Source organism: Gobio gobio (genome assembly GCF_949357685.1).
Source record: "Gobio gobio genome assembly, chromosome: 8".
NCBI lineage: Eukaryota > Metazoa > Chordata > Actinopteri > Cypriniformes > Gobionidae > Gobio > Gobio gobio.
Window position 1 is genome coordinate 5,791,644 of NC_137114.1, and position 12,293 is coordinate 5,803,936.

Genomic DNA, 12,293 nt, shown 5'->3' on the forward strand with positions numbered 1-12,293 from the left:
TGACTGACACAGGTTGGTCACGGAGCTGTGCAGACAACAGGCAACTGGGCTTGAACACAGACTGGTAGCGAACTTGGGCTGACTGCAGATTACTGGGCTGGGACAAAAACTGGTACGGAGCCCTCTCTGGATTCTCTGCACGGGCAGGAGCCCTCTCTGGACTCTCTGCACGGGCCGGAGCCCTCTCTGGACTCTCTGCACGGGCCGGAGCCCTCTCTGGACTCTCTGCACGGGCCGGAGCCCTCTCTGGACGGGCCGGAGCCCTCTCTGGACTCTCTGCACGGGCCGGAGCCCTCTCTGGACTCTCTGCACGGGCCGGAGCCCTCTCTGGACTCTCTGCACGGGCCGGAGCCCTCTCTGGACTCTCTGCACGGGCCGGAGCCCTCTCTGGACGGGCCGGAGCCCTCTCTGGGCTCGGTGCAGGCGGCGGAGCCCTCTCTGGGCTCGGTGCAGGCGGCGGAGCCCTCTCTGGGCTCGGTGCAGGCGGCGGAGCCCTCTCTGGGCTCGGTGCAGGCGGCGGAGACCTCTCTGGGCTCGGTGCAGGCGGCGGAGACCTCTCTGGGCTCGGTGCAGGCGGCGGAGACCTCTCTGGGCTCGGTGCAGGCGGCGGAGACCTCTCTGGGCTCGGTGCAGGCGGCGGAGACCTCTCCGGGCTCGGTGCAGGCGGCGGAGACCTCTCCGGGCTCGGTGCAGGCGGCGGAGACCTCTCCGGGCTCGGTGCAGGCGGCGGAGACCTCTCTGGGCTCTGTGCACGGGCCGGAGCCCTCTCTGGGCTCTCTGCACGGGCCGGAGCCCTCTCTGGACTCTCTGCACGGGCCGGAGACCTCTCTGGACTCTCTGCACGGGCCGGAGACCTCTCTGGACTCTCTGCACGGGCCGGAGACCTCTCTGGACTCTCTGCACGGGCCGGAGACCTCTCTGGACTCTCTGCACGGGCCGGAGCCCTCTCTGGACTCTCTGCACGGGCCGGAGCCCTCTCTGGGCTCGGTGCAGGCGGCGGAGACCTCTCTGGGCTCGGTGCAGGCGGCGGAGACCTCTCTGGGCTCGGTGCAGGCGGCAGGGCCCTCTCTGGGCTCGGTGCAGGCGGCGGGGCCCTCTCTGGGCTCTGGGTACGGGTAGATGGCCCAGGTGTGATGGCCATCCCGGCTGAAATCCTCACCGCAAGGATGTCAGCGGCTCGCACAGAGCAAAGTGCCGTGTCTTCCAGCCTCGAAGCCAGTCTCCCGTATCTCTGGGTTGCCCTAAAGTCCTCCTCCACTGAGATCATGGCCACCGGTATCTCCGACCTGGTGACCCCCGCCACCAATGCTGAGCCGCTCAGCTGAAGTGCACAGGCCGCGTAGCACTCCAGTGTCCAGTCAGGATCCCATAGTGGCATGCGTGAACGGAGTGGCTCTGACAGTCCCCCACGAAAGAAGATCATCAGGCATGCTTCACTCATTTTAGTCAGGCGTGCCAGCCTGATAAATTCCAGCACATAGTCCTCAGTGCTTTGCTCTCCTTGACAGAGATGCGTTATTCTCCCCGCTGGATCCATACTTGGGTCGGTCGTTCTGTCACGGAACAGGAAATAACAGGCGGCAGGCAAAGATGAGGGATCCAATTGCAGGGGAGAATTTAATTAAATAAACAATCAAAAAAACAGGAACAAAATAACACTGAACAAACACAAAGAAAACACGAGAACAGCAAATACCTGCATAACAGCAACATTAAACAGTTGAACAACGACCGACAGAGAACCAGAGAAAACATGGGCTTTATATACACACACAGGGGAGATTAGCTAAATGAGATAACAAGGGGTGTGGTGAATGGGAACACCTGGGAAAACTAATCGACATGGAAAAACTACAAAGAACTACAAAACTCCACAGGAACAGGACACAGAAAAGAACACAGAACCTAGTCACAAATAACTTCAACATAAAAGTCCCAAAAGTGCAAAACACAGAACAGATGTGACAATGTTGTGCAGGAGCAGCTTGAAGTTCTTGTGCTTCAGGTAGTGGCTCCTTTGCCAAGTACAATTGTTTTGGCAGTTCAGTACCCTGCAGAAGCATGTCTCTGTCAGCACGTTTCTGTCTTCTTAGGAGCCTGCAAGAGAAACATTGTTCAAGCAATTTATTAAAATTGGTTTTGAATATCCTGCCCTAAGTGATTGGAATGTGCTCCAGAAATTATTGAAATTAGTGACATATTTCAGTAGGCCTATGTGCATTAAAACAATTCCTAGAGAGTGCTTTATACAACACAATAAAACACATTTCACACTGTGATGCACTTGTGTTGCAAAATGGTAAAAGCACCAAAAGTTAAGCATAACTACAACATTTACACAACGACTCAAAATTGTTCACACTTGTTTTTAGTGATATGTTCAAACCAACTGTATGAAATAACGGCCAGTTCAAAAAGCAGAGGTGGCACAGATGCTGAATGATTAATAATAATTTGTTACATTTATATAGCGCTTTTCTAGGCACTCAAAGCGCTTTACATATAGAAGGGGGAATCTCCTCAACCACCACCAATGTGCAGCATCCACCTGGATGATGCGACGGCAGCCATATTGCGCCAGAACGCCCACCACACACCAGCTGATTGGTGGAGAGGAGACAGAGTGATGAAGCCAATCTGTATATGGGGATGATTAGGAGGCCATGATGGAGAGGGCCAATGGGCAAATTTGGCCAGGATACCGGGGTTACACCCCTACTCTTTATCGAAGGACATCCTGGGATTTTTAATGACCACAGAGAGTCAGGACCTCGGTTTAACGTCTCATCCGAAGGACGGTGCTTGTTACAGTATAGTGTCCCCATCACTATACTGGGGCGTTAGGACCCACACAGACCACAGGGTGAGCACCCCCTGCTGGCCTCACTAACACCTCTACCAGCAGCTACCTGGTTTTCCCTGTTGGTCTCCCATCCAGGTACTAACCAGGCTCAGCCCTGCTTAGCTTCAGTGGGAAACCAGTCTTGGGCTGCAGGGTGATATGGCTGCTGGTCTAATGATGATACCAACAATAGATGGAAACAATAATAATTGATGATCTTTACAACAGAAGTGAATCGACACTGAACTGACTTCAGCTGAACAAGAACACTATTTTCTTTTAGAGCTGCTGTGGAGCTGAAATGAAACTCTCTTTGCATTACTGATCATCAGTTATCTGCTATTACTGTAAGCCTGCTTTGAAACAATCGGTATTATAATAAAGTGCAATAGAAATAAAGGTGACTTGACTTGACTCAGGCTGGACCCAACATGAAGACCTGATGCAGAATGAACCTCCCACTGACTTTGGTTTTGCAGTTGCAGTTTTCTTCTCTTTTTTTTGGTGTACTTTAAAATGCTTTTCATTCAGAGTTTTCTTGACCTTTAAGGCTTTTGCATTTAGACTACTGTATTTTTACAGCATGGAAGTGCTGAATATACAGACATTCAATACTATATAAATGCTATTTACTATATATAATTCAATATAATAATACTGTACATACAGTATACAATATATTCACCTTACTTAGTTGTGATTACTATACTTTTATGTAATTACAAATTTGTTTACTGTTACAATATACTTTTTTTCTGTAATTGCATGCACTGGATGTTGTGTTTTTTATGTAGTGTCAAATGAATGATCTTGAGTACAAGTGAAAGGGTTTAGAAGCAATTGTTTGATGTTTTGTGAATTTAGATTGAATATTTGGATTTGTGTTTAATGTTTTGAGAAAATGAGTGATGGTTACAAGAAATGTGTTTTAGCAATTCAGAAAAACTGTAATGACTTGCCTGGTTAAATAAAGTTTCAATAAACTAAACTAAAAATAAAGTCCATTATAAAGAAACATGTACAGGAAGGTTTTATAAGTACAATCTTGATATGCTTCTGTGATTGTATAAAAGTATTGCACAAAAGAAGACTCACCACGAGGAGACAGTAGTGGTGTTTACTGGGACCAGAACCAGGTTAGTCTGTCCTAGAATTTCTCTGCTGTCCTCCAGAAGCTGTTTTAAGTGGCCGTATACAGCTACAATGGCTTGTGGAATAGGGAGAGTTTTTCCACTTTTGTCCTTGGGTCTGTTCCGTGCTTGCTTGAACTCTTTAAAAAGCCTTAGGCAAACACATTCACAGACCCTGTGGACTTCAGGGTCCTGAGCCGCCTGCCCATGAGTCATGAACAGTCTATGGAAAAGAAGGATGATTTAATCTGGACTGTATACTTTGAAAATATAAACTAGTGAAGATCCAAATCGTCAAATTACCTCTCTGCTGCCTGCTGTCCTGGAGCAGAGCCACTTGGCTTCCTGGATGCTCTCCATGGTCCTGACAATGTGTTTTTCTTTGCCCTCTTGCCATATTTTGAGGGCATTTTGTCCATATCATTCAGAGCCATGTACAGCTGTACTATTTTGTCCTCCTCTTGTGATGACAAGGCAGTGATTGTACGGTTTAGGCCAACCAGGTACGCTGCCAGGGCATCAACCGCCTCCCAGCCCGAGACACCCCGAGAATCACACCGTACACTCTGAAAATTTTGGGGAAAAAAAGCCAACCTAAGTTCAATAAACGTACACGGTGTTTAGTAAATATTTTACATTGTACATGCATATATTTTAACTTTACATATGGTCGACAATATGTTTTTCAAATATTTTAAAATCAAAGATAGTAAAGGATAGCAACATTACCTGCCCGGATGTGCTAGGACGTGCAGTGTCATCCTCCTCTTCCTCACTGACCTCCTCAGTATCATCCACATGACTGGTCACCACAGATACTGAAGGGTCAGAGTCACCAGCCCTAAGGTCAGCTGGATTGCACACAGTCGTGTCGAAATCCTCATCTTCGGGCTCCTCCGAGGGGACTTCGGTCATGTCACTGTGGTGTGCAGTCAGCTGATCACCTTTATTGGACTGGGCCAACAGGTATTCAACTGCAATCCGCTCTTCTGCAATAATTGTAACACATTGTTAACAGGGAAAGGACACACACACACAAACACAGGAGAGAGAGAGGAATACTCCAATGCTCAGCATTTCCTTGAGCGATAACTTACCAGTGGGCTTTCCTGGAGGGGTGAATTCAGGCATCAAAGCACAGCCAAGGACCCTTTGGCTCATGTTGTTGAGGTGAGACATTAGTGAAACATCAAATGTCCTGAGGGTTGAGGCCCCCACCACAGCTACAGCTTCTTTTGCCCGGCTCATGTTCCACCTCGAGGCCCCCTCCAACATGTACATCTGTGTGTGCATGGCGTTGCATCTCCATCCTAAGAATGAAAATGCACATATTCAGTTAATTATTCAATTATTTTAAACTGAGGACATGCAAATTTAATGACACAGTTATAGAACAGTGACAGAATAATAAGACAAGCAGCTGGCAGTAAATTCCATGAAAGCAAGCTAAATCCAGGTAGTCCGCCGCCTACAGTGCTTTGCCAGTTCACCTGGGCTGATGCTGGCCATGAGCTGTGCCTCAGTGGGAGCCTGTCCACCATGGCTGTTTTTCCACTCCCCTCTCTTGGCCGCCTTAAGCTCGTTCACATCCTCCTGATCCCACTCAAAAATACAGGAGGAAAGTTTTGAACAAATGGTTCCATAGAGAGGGTGGTGCTCTGTAGTAAGCCCGCAGTTGAATCTCCTCATAAAATGGAAGATATCTAGCCTCACGATAGACTTCCACGGCCGAAAAAGATTCAGCACTGCAGGTGCACCTGTGGAGGAGGAAAACATTATCAAAAAACATGCATTTGATTTTATTTCAACATACTTTTCAGTCATTATAATTCATTACAATTACATTACATTGATGGTAATAATAATAATAATTACAACCACTATTAAACTTTTGTAAAATATATTGCAATGCACATACAGTATGTGACCCTGGACCACAAAACCAGTCATCCGTTGCACTGGAATATTTGTAGCAATAGCTAACAATACATTGTATGGGTCAAAATTATTGATTTTTCTTTCATGCCAAAAATCAGCAGGATATTAAGATCATGTTCCATGAAAATATTTTTGTAAATTTCCTACCATAAATATATAAAACATTGATTTTTTTTGAGTGGATATGCATTGCTAAGGACTTAATTTAACTTAATTTTCAAATAGTTATATCTGGGCCAAATAATGTCCTATCCTAACAAACCATACAACAATGGAAAGCTTATTTACTCAGAATAAGCTTGCCTTTCAGATGATGGCTACATCTTAATAAAAACATTTTAAAAAAAAGACAGTGTTACAATATATTCGGTTCCTGAAATATTTGTTTCCAGTGGGTGGTGTTTTCATGAATATTCATTAGTTTCCCCGTGCTATGGGCGTCCTTGAGGGTTTAGGGTTAGGGTGGGAGGGTTAGGGTTAGGGTGGGAGGGTTAGGGTGGGAGGGTTAGGGTTAGGGGTGGGTTTAGGGTTAGGGTGGGAGGATTAGGGTTAGGTTTAGGGTTAGGGTGGGAGGGTTAGGGTTAGGTTTAGGGTTAGGGTGGGAGGGTTAGGTTTAGGGTTAGGGTGGGAGGGTTAGGGTTATGGTGGGAGGGTTAGGGTTAGGTTTAGGGTTAGGGTGGGGTTAGGGTTAGGGTCAGGGGTGGGTTTAGGGTAGGGTTAGGGTGGGAGGGTTAGGGTTAATACTCTGTCAAATAATTTTATAACAACGTCATGAATATTTTTAAGTTCATAGTGTTTTTTTTTTTTAAAGTTTCCTCCACCAGCTGACCAACAGAAGGTCAGATAATAGACAATTTCAAATATCTTAAAAATAAGAATAGGTGTTCGAGAAATTAAATCAATCATCCAATAATAATAATAATTAAAATCGATAAAATTATATTTGATTGCATTTGGAGACTGATTCACCCAAAATTAAATGAAAACAGTACAATGGTGGGTTAAGCCATGCAGTGTTTGGTCCAAATCACTGCAAAAACAGTTAATTACAGCATCCCACACATTCATATTTTCTTGAAATGCTTTTTTACATGATGGCTAAGTCTAGCTAAGACACCATCATAATGGCGTACACCTAACCAGTGGTGCCACTCTATCATTCTGAGCTGAGTTTTCAATGACTCAGTACGATTTCCTCTATGATGGCATAGTTTAGGTCAAGAAAAATGTTTATGACACTGTTATAAAATAATTTGACAGAGTATTAACACTTAGTGACATTTTATTGACAAATTCAACTGAAAAAGTGATCATAAAAACATTAATGACATTATAATGGCCTCAGTCAACGTCAAAACCAACCACATAACAGTTTAATGTTAACCCATAAAGCTAAGTCGTTTCTTAAGTTTGATAATGAATCTGCTGTCATGTTTATGACAGGTTATGATGACGTATTGGCATATTATGCACACCCCTTCAAGTAAAGCGTTACCAAAAAGACCAATAAGACTTGGTTTTGTGGTCCAAGGTCACTTTTGATAAAGTAATAATCTGAAAATCCCACCTGACTGACTGCAGCAATCCCGGTCAACATAGATGACCTGCGGCTCTGGCTCACCAGCATTCTGGTAGCGTCTGACGATGCCCTGGCACAGCTCTTCCAGTCCTGCACCTTCACCTGTTGTCAGAACACTGTTCAGAACCTGGCCGAGCTCATTGCCAATGTTTGTCATCCACGCAGCCGTGTCCCCAATGTCACCAGCCAGCTTTTTGGTGATCTAAAAAACAAGCATAAGGAAACATAAAGACATTCTAATTATATATTTTCTTCTTTTTGTTATGGTCCATTACTATATATATATATATATAAATAACACAAAAAGCACACTTTTTCATTATTATGATGGATGGCTGAAAATGAAACCTTCATGTATTGTACCTTCTTAGTTGAATCCATCTTTAGGATTCGGCCATAGGTGGAGGTAATCACCCCCTTCATCTCGTCAAGATGGCTGAGGATGTCGTTGGAGTGGACAGTCTCAAACCACTGGGCGAGTGGAAGCGGCCTGAAGGGTGCAGGTGCAGAATAGGAAGGTGCCGTTGTAGATTGGACCAGGGCAACCTTTCTCAAATGATGCTCACAGTCAGAGAGGTACTGGATGGTCCGTCGTGCCCACTCCTCACTGTGGACTTCCTCTACTGCTGACTGGAGGTAGGAGGAACTGTTGCCACTGGTCCTTGGCCTGAGGAAGGTCACACATTTCTTGTCCAGGGCTAGCTGAGAGGTCAGCACTGCTGGAAACATTGTCCTGTGTGCCACATCCAGTTGTGCAAGGATGTCCTGGCTCCATGGGCATACTGGCAGCCTGCATACACTGCAGCGTGGATAGTCTCCACCCACCAGGTAGTAGCGACTACCCATGTCAATGACCTCCCTGACCTTTGGGTAGATCCCAGAATGGTGCATCTTACGGCCACACTGTTGGCATTTAAGAGGAATGCCCCACATCCTCATTGGTGCCCACAAGAACATCCTCTGTCTGAAGTACCACCCAGGCTCAGGAGGAGACGGCTTGGGCTGCATTGGAGGATAAAACCAGTTATCCTGGAAATTCTGCCTGAGCTGTCCTGTGGGCTCATAGAGGCACTTGGCTATCCACACCCAATCTGCTGGCTGGAGGACTCTCTTGAACTGACTGGGAAGAAAGCTTTCCCAATCAGTAACAGCCTGAGGCAGAGGTGGTGTGGGCTGCAGTGAGGGTGCTGGATGTGAGGATGGAGTGGGCTGTGAAGATGTAGAGCGCCATGGTTGTGAGGGCTGTGGAGCTGGAGAGTGGTGTGGGGATGGAGTGGGCCGTGGAGACGGAGTGGGCCACCGGGATGGAGTGGGTGGTGGAGGCTGTAGAGCTGGAGCTGGAGAGTGGCTTGAGGATGGAGTGGGCCGTGGAGACGGAGTGGGCCGTGATGGTGGTGGTGGTGGAGGCTGTAGAGCTGGAGCTGGAGAGTGGCTTGAGGATGGAGTGGGCCGTGGAGACAGAGTGGGCCGTGATGGTGGTGGTGGTGGAGGCTGTAGAGCTGGAGAGTGGTGTGAGGATGGAGTGGGCCGCAGGGATGGAGACACTGGTGTCTGCACCAGCCGTGGAGATGGTGAGGGGCACGGAGATGGTGTGGTCAATTTTGAAGGGCTTGCACGTGGAGCCAACAGGGCCCCATAATGGCTGGACTCAATGTGCTGGAGTAGTCCAACAGCACCCTGGACCCTGGCCCCACAGGTGTCACACTTCTCTTCAGCATGGTGGTCAGAGAGGTGCTCAGAGAACTTCTCTGCCTCCACAACCACACCACAGAGAGAACACTTAATGCCTTGTTCTTGCTGTGATGTCCCTGCCTCCTCTGTGCTGCCGCCCGCCTCCTCTGTGCTGCCGCCCGCCTCCTCTGTGCTGCCGCCCGCCTCCTCTGTGCTGCCGCCTGGCCCTGCCTTATCTGTTGACTGGAAGAAAACAAAGATTAGAAACAAAAGAAGGCCATACTATTCATGTTAAATAATTGAATCAATTATTCTGCAGAACTGTGCACTCAGATAACAGATCAGTGGTTATGGTCCATAAAATAGTCTATTACATGATACAGGGACTTATCATGCCTTTGATATATATAATATTGTATACCTACCTTGTGGAACCCACAAGTGCACACTATAGGCCTGCCAAACAGGTCCACCTTATTCCCCTTTTGTAGGGGACAGGCATCAATCCGCTCCAATGCCTCCTTCCATCTTTTGCTTCCAGGCCTTTTGCCTGTAGTGAACTGGAAGGTGCCCTGGGCATACCTATGGCAGACGTCATTCCAATAGGCGTTGGATTTGCCTGTTTTGGTCATATCTGAAAAATACTGTGGAACAAATCAATGTAGTTGTGCATTTCTATTGGTTTTGTTAATATAGCAAGAGTAGAATTGAGTTTTTTTTTTTTTAGGTTGAACATCTGTTTTGACAACATGCATTTTAAACTTGCAAATAAAATAGCTAGCTAGTAGCATATATGTATACAAAACAACTTTCACAACATCGGGCTGTAGAATTTAATCTAATTCATTCACTTTCGTCTACCCCGAAAGATCTGGGGAACATAATATTATTCTACAGTCCAACAAATGGTTGAAATCTATATCGTAGTCTTTGTAGTTCACGCTGTTAACTTAACCCTCTAAGTCACAGCACCAAAAAAAAAAAATATACATATATCACCTGACATTAAATACAAAATGAAATATCTTTTTATAAAACAAATATATGCATGTGCATCAATATGTAAATAAATATGTTTGATTATTAAAATAAATGAAAAGTTAAAAGTTTTATTTTATATACTAAAACCTTAGAGACTGTGCAGTTAGAGCACTTTTGTTCAGGCAATATGCCTATCATTCAAGTGCTCCTAGGTAAAAAACAAACTAACAAAAACAAAAAAACTAATAACATTTTCTAATGCATATATTGACCCCACAGTAAATACTAAATACTAGTGTTTTTGTGTCATACTATAATAAATTGTAGTGTACTGTATATATATATATATATATATATATATATATATATATATATATATATATATATATATATATATATATATAGTAAACTGATTAACTGTAATGGTCACACTTTACTATATGGTTCATTGGTTAATATTATTTAACTATATTAGTTAACAGTTATTAGTTATACAATTTATTGTTTGTGATATAAAACTGTATTTTCATTAACTAATGCTAACGAAGATGCTAACGAAGCATAGTTAGTTGATGTCAGTTAACGTTACTAATGTGTAACTACTGAAACTGATCTTAAAGTGTTACCACTGCAACAAATACTGTATAATATAACCTGTTGTAGATGTAAATGTGTACAGTATTGGGTATTTGTTTATATTACTATAACGTTAGTTGTTACCAAAGCAACTGTAAAATTACCACAAATACTATAACGTTAGTACAGTTCGAAAACACTAGTATTTACAACAAACCAACATCTGGATCTGGGGTGAGGGGTCGACATATTTTATGATGGATATATATATATATATATTATATGGGGTTAAACAATATTTTTTCCCAAAAAAATCGGGCCATGGAGGGTAATGTTAACTAGCATAACTGTCACACGTCACTATTAAGTTATTTGATAACTTATATTATATTATAATAATTAATTAATGTTTGAACAAATATACCTATAAAGGTTAACACTATTGTCATGAATTTGTGATTTAATAATGCTTAACGTTACCTTTAATCCTCGGATCGCAGTCGATGTTCTGTGAGTTCAACGGGAATGTCACGGAAATAATCAGCCAATCGAGACTGGCCTCCATGTCAACTCGATTGCTGATTGGTTCTTTTTCAGTAGGAATTGATTGGCTCCTTTGCCCCATCGGTTCGGAGTTTTCGGATGTGCGTTAGGATCTGTTCGGATTAGTTAGGTGTTGTTCGGACCTCGTTCGGACCTCGTTCGGAAGTGTTCGGAAGTGTTCGGAATGTGTTAGGACCTGTTTCGATTGCGTTCGGACTTGTTAGGAATAGTTAGACCGGCCGATCGCTGGAAGGAACGGCCACGACTACAAGTTGGGTGCACTGGGCATGTCATTTTGCTTGGTGCCTCGCAGCGTCGCTGCCCAAGGCCAGTGTAGATGAGCAAGACCTCAACAGCGAAACGCACCGCTCCACAAAAAGAGGCTGGTTCGCCCGAACAGGGACTTGAACCCTGGACCCTCAGATTAAAAGTCTGATGCTCTACCGACTGAGCTATCCGGGCTCTTGCTCGGGAAGCGTACGTGCTGCGTAGGAACGCACAGCAAAATGAATAGTATTGGCGGGAGAAAAAAAGATTCTCCCATGAGAGATTCTCCTCCTGAGAGCTCGGGCTCTCAAAAAAGGTCCCAGTGGCAATTCACTCAAACGTCCAGAGCATGTCAAGGACGTGCCGTGCGCAAAAAGCGGGGCTGAAGGACGGTGTGAGGAGAGGTGGTAGCATGGAGCTCAATTTCAATGGCTCCCAGAAAAACCTGCCGTGACCCGGATTCGAACCGGGGTTGCTGCGGCCACAACGCAGAGTACTAACCACTATACGATCACGGCGAGCCACCGGTCTGCCCTCGTAGGGGGTCTCCCCGAGATGTCCCTGAATACAAAGGGGCCTTGTTATCTTTAGCTTGCAGACAAATCTGTTTCTTTCCAACATAACTCTTTTCAGGTTTAATATTGTAACAGTGGCTTTTTCCTTCTTTTTATAGAGTTTTAACAGAGCCTCCGGAAGGTTTCAACCTAATGCATGCTGTCTTCGTAGTCGGCAGGATTCGAACCTGCGCGGGGAGACCCCAATGGAT